Source organism: Etheostoma spectabile, unplaced genomic scaffold, assembly GCF_008692095.1.
Source record: "Etheostoma spectabile isolate EspeVRDwgs_2016 unplaced genomic scaffold, UIUC_Espe_1.0 scaffold00018714, whole genome shotgun sequence".
Lineage (NCBI taxonomy): Eukaryota > Metazoa > Chordata > Actinopteri > Perciformes > Percidae > Etheostoma > Etheostoma spectabile.
In genome coordinates, this window is record NW_022604419.1 from 1 (window position 1) to 11,381 (window position 11,381).

The window sequence follows — 11,381 nt, forward strand, 5'->3', positions numbered from 1 at the left end:
AACGCCCGCGAGGAGCAGCAGCCCGAGGTAGGCTTGCAGGTCCGTGACGTCCATCGCTTTCTACTTGCCGGCAGTGGCACATCTCTCTTTGACCTCGAGGTCGTGGCGGCCACAACATGTCTTTGATTTGCGCGTGACAAACAGGCCAAACGCAGACACTATGTCGTGGACGTGTTCCGCGGCGTACTCAGTGGGTTCCCGGGCGCTGTAGTTAGCGCGGGCAGCCGCGTCTGTCGTGTCCTCTTCTTGGTCGGGTTTGTCTTTTTCCGGTGGCGTGGGCAATGAGGTCTAGGGACACTGGGATGACACGTTTTCGAGGACAATTTTACACTTGCCATCTTTTGACACAAATGTTTCCTCATCCCTCTTTCCCCTCTTCTTCACTACCCTCTACTTCTTCTTTTTATTCTTCTTCTTCTTCGTCGTCTTCTCCTACTTGTACTTCTTTGTCTTCGTCTTCGTCTTCTTCTTCTTCTTCTTCTTCGTCCCTTGCATGTCCCCCTCCTTCTTCTTCTTCTTCTTCTTCTACTTCTTCTTCTACTTCTTCTTCTTCGTGTCCTTCTTCGTCTTGAACTTAACATCCACTTGGCCTTGCCATCATCTTTGTCGTCGTCGTCGTATGACGACAACAAGAAGACAAGTGTCTAAAGTGTATATTGTGTGTGTTGTGTGTGTGTGTGGTGGTGTGTGTGTGGGTAATAAAAATAATTAGTAGCTAATGTCAAGCTTTTAGTTTTCTTTTTTTAACCTCCCTTTCCACTCGCCTTTGCCTTTCCTGTTTTTACTACACTACAAGCCACTGGCCAATCTCAGGGACTCAAAGGCAGGACGATGGGAGGGTAGCAGAACTAATACGACCGATTGAGTGTACCACGGGTCCCTGGGACCCGAAGGACAATGTCAAGGGTCCCCGTGTCCTGAAGGACAATGCCACGGTCCTTGGGATCCGCAAGGCCAATGCCACGGTCCTATGGACCCAAAGGACAATGTCATGGTCCCGGGACCCAAAGGACCACGTCAAGGGTCCTTGGGACACAAAGGACAATGCTACGGCTCCCTGGAACCCAAAGTACAACGCCACGGGTCCCGGGGACTCGGAGGACAACACTATGGGTAAAACTGCACGGGTCCCTAGGACCCGAAGGACAACAAAAGGGTTAGAAGCGCCTGGCTAGCTCAGTCGGTAGAGCATGAGACTCTTATTTTCAGGGTCGTGGGTTCGAGCCCCACTTGGGCGGTGGTGTTTTAGAGAGTGGGAATGCCTGAGTTCTGTACCGTATCAGGTGGCTGTATTGGGGAAGATCGTCTGTCAATCGCAAGATTAGCAGTTCCATCCCAGTGTAAAATCCCTGTAATTTACCAGACTAAAATGTGCCTGCATTCTACTACGATCATGGCCTGTGCTGACCTCCTGTTCCTCAGATTAAACTATAGTCTGGTGATAATGCATGTTCAAATTCTAAAACTTCAACCTATTGTTCTAGAAGTGCAGCTTAACATTCTAGAACTGCAGCTTAAAGAAAGATGATGTGTATTTTCATTAATTCAAAAGTTGATGTGTATATGCATTAATCCAAATAAAGTTGATGTGTATATGCATTAATCCAAAATAAAGTATCAAAAAGAAAGTTGATGTGTATATGCATTAGTAAGTAGACCTTGTGGCGTGTATGTGTGTGTCTGTGTGTGTTGTGGGGCTGCTAAATGTCAAGGGCTGGAGGAGATGGATGCAGAATAACGTGGTAGTACACTGTGTGTGTGAGTGAGAGAGACAAATATAAAAAGCTTCAAGTAGACTCTAATAATATAATCATATTGTTTCTTCCACTTATTAAAATATCTGACTTTATTGCCACTATCTGTTTCTGCTTCTTTTTGATTTTGATTTGAGCACTAAGCACCTCTCTCCTCCTTCTCTCCATCTGCATGCAATCTCATCCCATTAATGCATGTTACTAACTCAACTTCTTCCCTTTCCTGGAGTCTTCTGCTCTCTCAACCCCGTAGTCTTGAGACCGGGGTCCGGTTCTTGGCCAATGCAGTTTTCCTTTACTTCTTTTCGTAATTAGCTTTTTTGCTGACATTTGTGAAAACATAATGTGGCCATGCGGACTGATTGTTTTCACTGGTGCAATTTTGACCCAATCAGCATTGGTGGTTCAGTGGTAGAATTCTTGTCTGCTGCGTGGTGACCTGGGTCCGATTCCCAGCCAATGAACTTTTCCTTCACTACTATTTGGAATTAACCCCTGCACAAAAGGGGCATTTTTGTGAAGGCAAACACTTATTTCTGGTCGACTAGATTTCAGTCATGCATGTTAGCTCCATTTGTTTGTTGGTGCACTAGGCACCCCAAGAGACTGGGATCCGGGGTTGCTTGAAGACGGCTAAAATTACCTTTTTGCTGACACTTGTGAAAACATAATGTTGCCATGCAGACTGATTTTTTTCAGCGGTGCAGTTTAATGTGCGTCAAGCATTGGTGATTCAGTGGTAGAATTCTCGCCTGCCACGCGGGAGACCTGGGTCTGATTCCCGGCCAATGCAGGTTTCCTTTAGTACTATTCTGAATTAGCCCTTGCACTTAAGGGGAATGTTTGTGTGAAGGCAAACAGCAAATTTCTGGTGATGTTAACTTCTAGATTTCAGTCATGCATGTTAGCTCCGTTTTGGTTGTCGGTGCAATAGGCAGCACAAGAGACTGTCATCCGTGTTTGATGGAAGATGGATTAAATACCTTTATGCTGACAATTGTGAAACCGTACTGTGGCCATGCAGACTGACTTTTTTCAGTGGGGAATGTATACCGCGTCAAGCATTGGTGGTTCAGTGGTAGAATTCTTGCCTGCCACGTGGGAGACCTGGGTCCGATTCCCGGCTAATGCAGCTTTCCTTTACTACTATTCGGAATTAGCCCCTTCACAAAAGGGAATGTTTGTGTGAAGGCAAACAGCTCATTTCTGGTGATATTAACTTCTAGATTTCATTCATGCATGTTAGCTCCATTTTGATTGTTGTGCACTAGGCGCCCAAGAGTCTGTGATCCGTGTTTGATGGAAGATGGATAAAATTACCTTTTTGCTGACACTTGTGAAAACATAATGTGGCCATGCAGACTGATTTTTTTCAGAGGTGCAATTCAAAGCATGTCAAATGTTGGAGGTTCAGTTGTAGAATTCTCACCTGCCACGCGGGAGACAGGACAAATTCCCGGCCAATGCAGGGGCCTGTTGCACAAAAAAAATAAAGATATACAGGATAAGTGAAAAAGCGCAGCTTGACTTAGTGTGATCTGCTCATCGCGGCTTAATCGTTGCACGCTTGCCGAGCCAGGATGAACAGGTGAAGCTATGTCAATCCAGGTGTAGATAGCTGGGATGAGTGCACGTTCACGGCTTTCTCAAATAGACCATGGGATCGATCACAGATTTACCGATGAAGAATTGAGAAGACGCATGCGCCATAGTTTTCACCCAATGAGCAGCAGCTTCTAATGGAAAGTAACGAGGAGGGGAAGAATATATAATATGCAAAAAGGCAAATACGGCTCAACGGAGAGAAAAAGCCCAACATAGTGGACCCGATTGAATGTGTATGGTTGTAAAAATATCTTCTTAGCCTATAGTCACTCCACATTTTTACAAAGTTGTAGGCTACACTGTGTTTTAATAGCTTACCATGTAAAGCACTATATAAATAAAATGGATTATTATTTAGCCTTTGCCTTAAAAGTGAGCAGAGGGAATTAATGTTCCTTGGGAAATGGACCCTAGGGACTCTAGGCTTAATTTTAACCCTTATTCACAACGTGAGAACATGTTTTACAACCATATGCACAAATCTCTATAAGCTGTGTCTAATACTAATATCTTGTACAATTAATGTTCATACCGAACAATCAGAATGGGCCAAAAACTAGAAAAAGAAGTAAGTGACTTCAATATATGCTGTGTGCATATATGTAAAACATGTGTATGTTTTTTTTTCTTCTTCTGACAAGTCACAGCATTAAATAAAAAGATTAAGAAGCATTGTGTTCCCGGTGTGATGAATGTAAACTACACTATATACAGTACGTATATAGGCCACGTCATTGGTCCAGGGATGTGAGACTAATGAGAAGGTTATGAAACCCATGTAAGCTATAATAAAACATTAGGCCTACATATTACGGAGTAACACAAACTGTCCTTTATTAGAGAAGGACAAGCAACAAATGAAATCATAAATGTATTGGTCTCTGACCAGTCTGCCATTAATATCATCTTGGAATATCGCAGTCTGCTGGCAGGCAATAGCCACCGGCCACGGCACCAGCACACCGGCAGCAGCCCCGGCAGCGGGCAGCAGCCACCGCCATCGGGCAGCAGCCACCGGGGCAGCGGCAGCGGCGGCCACCGGCAGCGGCCGCACGCCAGGCAGCCTCGACATAGTACCGTCCCACCGGGAAAAGTCCCACTCCGCATCAGGGTGCCAGTGCACCATTCCTAACATCTAAACAACTGTAGGGTTTAATCAAACTTGCGAAAACAAAAGTGACAAGTAGGCTAATGCATGTTAAAAAAATAAAGCAGAGCACATGCAGAAGACAACGCAATAACTGTTAAACACGTTTATTTCGGATCAGAGCTGCAGCTGATTTGACACATGAGACTCCAGGACTAATCTTAGCCTGGCTGTTAGCCTGCTCTGGACCAGGCTAGCCGCAAAGAATAAATCTCCATGGTTACTTGGCTGGGCTTAATTCAATCTGGTTTCGTGCAACCGAGTCCAAGCTAAATTCATCCAGGATAACTTGAATATCTGGTTGTTAATGTATTGGAAGGAGCTCCAATTTGACAGTATTGACTGAAGTGATAGGCTTTGAGTTACATGGGGGATTCACACTTTGCGTTCAGTCTCGTAATCACCATAAAATTAGGGATCACTGAAATTTGAATTTGTGTTGCTGCAGTCAAAGTATACAGTGCTCATCCTGAATGGGCCAGTATAGTGCATCAGAATTGCTTGTTGAATGGTCTATTAGCTTTGGAACCCCTCTTTCCCCACAGCTTTCAACTGTCAGATATGGGTGGGGAGTGGGCACTGTGTCAAACCCTTTCTGTGTAAAAAACAACTAAAGAAGTCTCTTGGATAAGAGACAAAACTTCTGCGGAGGACCTTTTTACCAAGTCCAATGTCCCTTGGCCCAGTTTGCACTTTGGGTAATAGCATGGATCAAGAACCAAAACGGACACATCTGGACTCATTGTGGGAATTGTACGGCAATATATGACACATTTAGACCATGAAGACAGTTATCAGTTTATTTCCCATCTGGCAGGTTTATTTGTGGACTCAGTTGGACATTTTGAAGATAATTGCACAATGTTGACCCAATTGTCAGTCTATTTCCCATCTGGCAGGGACATTTCTGGATTCAGGTGGACATTGTGGACAGAAACATTGGTGGATCTTGATTCCACCATAGGATTTGCCTGTATTGCACATTGCCTTCACACCCGTGCAATGTTTGCCATTGTCAAGCACATTGCCACCCTGGTGACTTTCTTCCATGTCTCCATGTCTCCATATATTTGGGCTGACAGTTGAGAAACCTTCCCTTGTTAACTATGACATGGATGACTGAGAACCTACTGTATCATGACATGTTTCATTCACTATATTATCATTTTTGAGACAGGTCCTACTGAATCTTTGTTGGATCAGTCAGGATGGCCGAGCGGTCCAAGGCGCTCGTTTCAGGTGCAGTCTCCACTGGGGGCGTGGGTTCAAATCCCACTTCTGACAATAATTGTTTCATCATTTGGAACTAATGTCTGAGTTTGATATTTTTTTACACAGAAAGGTTTGGACACAGTGCATGTGTTGTCAACACATGTAAAGTTACTGACTGTGATTTAACTGAAGGATTCGGTGAAAGTAAAAACTTTGGGTTGTGTACAAAACAGGAGAAAAGGGTTCTTTGTTGCATCCAGGTTGTTATGTATAACAGATAAAAAGCGCAAATTGACATCATTCCATCCAGTACGGGCAAGATGGGGTTGACAGATAGATTTTAAAATCCACACAAATAAACAGTCAACATAGCTGTTTGCAGGATTTCCGTAAAATTTACGGAGATTAAACTGGGCCGTATAGTGGAGACAGGTCCTACTGATCAGCTGTTGGATCAGTCAGGATGGCCGGGCAGTCCAAGCGCTGCCTTCGGGTCTTAGTCTCCATTGGAGGCGTGGGTTCAAATCCCCTTCTGACAATTAGTGTTTTCATCTGGAACTAATGTCTGAGACATGATATTGGGAATAAAGAACTTAGCAATTCTTTGTATTTAAGCGGAAATGAATGTGCGCAAAAAACTCAATGGTAAGTACAGCATTTTGTGAGCATCTTTATTGTCAACACATGTGAAGTTACCATGTGTTTGTACACAGTAACATATCTACTGCTGTATTCACTGTCTGTGGCCAGTCCTTCAAAACCTGTTCTTAACATCCTCTGAAAAATTAGCTAACTAAATGACTTAAGTTGGCCAATAATTGTTTTTTTTTCATCTTCATTGTGATTGTTTGTGCCTTTAATAGCACACATGTGGATATTATGAAAGAAACTGTCTAGCAAACCCTTGCAACACTTTTAAAGGTTCCATGGTGTAATGGTTAGCACTCTGGACTCTGAATCCAGTTATCTGAGTTCAAATCTCAGTGGAACCTGATTTTAAGTTGGATGTCTGCATTAGCTTAAGTTACTGTAATGTCTTGTTTGTGTTGTAGTATCCATAGAGATTCGTGGTGTAGTATGGACCATTGTCCTGACTTTTATGTATTATGAAACTTATTGCCACCTGTCCTTGCCAGGACTCCCTGGAAGAAGAGTTACTGTAGCTCAGTGGGATTGTACCTGGTTAAATAAAGGTTAAATAAAAATAAAAATATCTGTAATATGTCCAAACATCCCTGTCTTCATTATTGACATACTGGAAGTCGCCCATGTTTAATTGGATGCTCTCCAGTTATTGTTGTTTGGTAGATTAACATTATATTTTCCTACTTGGGGACTTTTCATTTCATTTCATTTTCATTTTCTATTCCCTGGTTGTATTTTTCTGTGACTGCATGTGGTTTTAAATCTGTTGGAGTTTCTTCAGACTAAAGCAAAGACACTGATGATGTCATCCAATGAATCATAAAGGACAGCAACCTGTTTCCAGAGGACACTAAAGAATGACGGAGCAGCAGGAAACAGAGCAGCTCAAATAGCAAACAGCTGATTTATTCATCTGACTCGTAGGATAACGCCAATGATGACTTGTTTTAAATGTCTGGGAATCTGGAACAGCTCCATGGTAACTACCTGAAATACAACAAGGCCACATGCTGATTATTGGGGACTTGATTTGATGGATTTATTCTTCCTGTTGTGTCTCTGTTTAAACTCCTAATTTAAAGGTAAAGTCAGCGTCCACTAAAGGTTTGTTTGTTGCTGCTGACAGACTCAGATTATTATTCTAAGTGTGTGACAACATTATGGGATGGATCCCTGCAGAGATAGACCTTTTAGTTAAAGAGGAACATCCTTTGAGTTTGGATCCTTTAGTTTCCAACCAGTGGTGATTGTAGGAACAGTGGAAAGATGAACCAAGATGGCTTGTCATATTTTGTTTTTTTCTACTGACTATAGTTGTGTTTGTTATTAACAGAAATCAACCTGTCAACATTTCTATTCATCATAAAGTTCCAACGTTAAGATTTTTGCCGCCAGTTCAAAGGGAGCTGAACCCGGAGAGGATTCCTCCTAACGGCCGCTCTGCTCTGCTCCGTGCCCCCGCTGTCCGGTAATAGTTAAAGCAGATAAAAACCTAAAGAACACTCAAAAGCTTCAAGATAAAACTTACTTAAGAATAGGGTGACCACGCTAATAAGCCCAAGGGGGGACCAGTTTTTAATGCTTATGATTATTTACTGTTTGTACTTGTGTTTTATCTGTTTAATTGATTTTATGTAAAGCACTTTGAATTGCCCTGTTGCTGAAATGTGCTCTACAAATAAGCTGCCTGGCCTTGCCTTGTGTGTGGGTGTGTGGTGTGTGTGGTGTGTAACTAGATAAAAATGAAATGCTTTGGACTTTAATTGGCACTTTAGGGATTTATGGCTTAGACCAATGCTGTTTATGTTATGTCTAGGTAATATTTTATGTTTGTCTGTGATTTGTCCTCAGACCTGCTGTACTTTCCTATGGACTATGGATCAGGTCAGAGTTGACTGTGGGAAAAAGGTTTATCTGGCATTTTCATACAGGAAAGCTGGCAGAATACAGAAACAATACTAAAAGGCAGCCTTACCTTCAGACTCCTTCTACCAGGGTGAAATGAATTTGTTTTAAAATTAATCCAGGTTTCTTGCAATTGTATTTCTAATGAAGGCTGGCAGACTTACACTATCCTTAAAAACTTGCACAGATTCATGTGATTGAGAGAATGTGGTGGGAGGTGAATCCCAGAGTCAACTACCCTTTGAAGACAGCTTTGGTAGAGCTGGGGGACCAAGAGGAAGTCAACATGGACAAAACATCAAAATATTATGTGTCAAACCAAGACATGCCAGCTGGCTAGGATTGGCATCACAAAAGTCATAGAGGCATGGAATGCACACAGGATCCCGGGTATATTAATTTAACATTACTGGCTACATTACTTATTAATTAAGCAGTTTAAATCGTTTTTGCTGTTCTATTATAGATTTCAATTTGTAATGGATTAATTCATTTGTAGCTCGAATTAAACTGCAAATGTATATTGAAACTATATGGGCAGATTCAACAAGTAAAACATGTTATGTTTTGCAGGAAAGGGATACCAAATGAACTGGCTAAAGAAGGTCCCTGCAAAATTCCCGTGGACCTTCTGCCTGATGGTTCTGTTGCAGCTGACCTGTATCAGCAGGAAATGGGATCCATGTTGAAAGGGAATCCATTTTGGTTGGGATCCTTTCCCTCTGAAGAGGCCCAACAATGGACTGAAACTGAGTTTGGTGTATGATGTGTTTGTGCTTCCGGTGTTTGATGTTTTTGATGGGTTTCATTTGTTTGACGTGTTTGTTTCTGTGTATTGATGTGTTTCAGGTCTTTGATGTGTTTAATGTCTTTTATTAAGGTGTATTATGTGTTTCAGGTGTTGTTGTGTTTGATGTGTTTCTGGTGTTGATGTTTTTCAGGAGTTTCAGGTGTTTGATGTTTCAGGTGTTTAATGTTTTTGATGTTTTGATGTGTTTTAGGTGTTTAAGGTGTTTGAAGTGTTTCAGGGGTTGGATGTGTTTCAGGTGTTATATGTGTTTGATGTGCTTCACATGTTCATGTTTTCATGTGTTTCAGGTGTTTGATATGATTCAGGTGTTTCAGGTGTTTGACATTTTTTATGTGTTTTCAGTTGTCTGATGTGTTTAATGTGTTTCAGGTGTTTGATGTTTTTGTGCTTCCGGTGTTTAATGTTTTGTCTTTTATTGTTTCAGGTGTTTGATGTGTTTCAGGTGTTTGATGTATTTCAGGTATTTGATTTTTTTCAGTTGTTTGATGTGTTTCAGGTGTTTGATGTGTTTGTGTTTCCGTTGTGTCAGATGTTTCAGGTGTTTGATGTGTTTCAAGTGTTTCACATGTTTGATGTGTTAAGGTTTTGATTTGTTCAGGTGTTTGATGTTTTTCCGGTGTTTGATGTGTTTCAGGTGTTGATGTGTTTGTGTTTTCGTTGTGTCAGATGTTTCAGGTGTTTCATGTGTTAAAATGTTTTTCATGTGTTTCAGGTGTTTGATATGATTCAGGTGTTTCAGGTGTTTGACATTTTTTATGTGTTTCAGTTGTCTGATGTGTTTTTAATGTGTTGTCAGGTGTTTGATGTATTTCAGGTATTTGATTTTTTTAGTTGTTTGATGTGTTCGATGTGTTTCAGGTGTTTGATGTGTTTGTGTTTCCGTTGTGTCAGATGTTTCAGGTGTTTGATATGATTCTGGTGTTTCAGGTGTTTGACATTTTTGATGTGTTTCAGTTGTCTGATGTGTTTAATGTGTTTCAGGTGTTTGATGTTTTGTGCTTCCGGTGTTTAATGTGTTTTTCTTTTATGTGTTTCAGGTGTTTGATGTGTTTCAGGTGTTTGATGTATTTCAGGTATTTGATTTTTTCAGTTGTTTGATGTGTTTCAGGTGTTGATGTGTTTGTGTTTCCGTTGTGTCAGATGTTTCAGGTGTTTGATGTGTTTCAAGTGTTTCACATGTTTGATGTGTTTAAGGTGTTTGATGTGTTTTCAGGTGTTTGATGTTTTCCGGTGTTTGATGTGTTTTCAGGTGTTTGATGTGTTTGTGTTTTCGTTGTGTCAGATGTTTCAGGTGTTTCATGTGTAAATGTTTTTGATGTGTTTCTGATGTTTGATGTGTTTTCAGTGATTGATGTATTTCAGGTGGTTGATATGTTTGTGCATCCGGTGTCTGATGTGTTCAACGTGTTTGATGTGTTTCAGGTCTTTGATGGTTTTAGGTGTTTTATGTGTTTGATGTGTTTTCAGGTGTTCAGGTGAAGTGTTTGAGGTTTTCCAGGTTTTTAGGTGTCAGGTGTTTGATGGGTTTCAGGTTTGAAGTGTTTCAGGTGTTTGAAGTGTTTCAGGGGTTGGATGTGTTCAGGTGTTATATGTGTTTGATGTGCTTCACATGTTTCATGTTTTTCATGTGTTTTCAGGTGTTTGATATGATTCAGGTGTTTCAGGTGTTTGACATTTTTAAGTGTTTCAGTTGTCTGATGTGTTTTATGTGTTTCAGGTGTTTGATGTTTTTGTACTTCCGGTGTTTAATGTGTTTCAGGTGTTTTATGTGTTTGTCTTTATTTGTTTCAGGTGTTTGATGTGTTCAGGTGTTTGATGTGTTTCAGGTGTTTCACATGTTTGATGTGTTTAAGGTGTTTGATGTGTTTCAGGGTGTTGATGTGTTTCAGGTGTTTGATGTCTTTCAAGTGTTTGATATGTTTAATGTGTTTCAGTTGTTTGATGTGTTAAATGTGTTTCAAGTGTTTGATGTGATTTTTGCTTCCTGGATTGATGTGTTTTCAGGTCTTTGACGTTTTAATGTCTTTTATGTGTTTCAGGTGTTTGATGTGTTTCAGGTGTATGATGTGTTTAAATGTGTGGATGTGTTTAAGGTGTTTGATGTGTTTCAGTTATTTGATGTGTTTCAGTAGTTTTAGGTTTTTGATGTGTTGTTCAGGTGTTTTATGTTTTTCCAGTGTTTGATGTGTTTCAGGTGTTTGATGTGTTTGTGTTTCCGTTGTGTCAAATGTTTCAGTGTTTTGATGTGTTTGATATGTTTCACATGTTTGATGTGTTTAAGGGTTTGATGTGTTTCAGGTGT

The 11,381-nt window shown here is 41.0% G+C and overlaps 1 non-coding gene across 1 annotated transcript; it reads left to right on the top strand.

The window, feature by feature from the left end:
• Positions 1-6,638: 6,638 nt before the first annotated feature.
• trnaq-cug (transfer RNA glutamine (anticodon CUG)) lies at positions 6,639-6,710 on the top strand. Its single transcript has one exon. It is a non-coding gene; the product is annotated as a tRNA-Gln (tRNA).
• Positions 6,711-11,381: the final 4,671 nt, after the last annotated feature.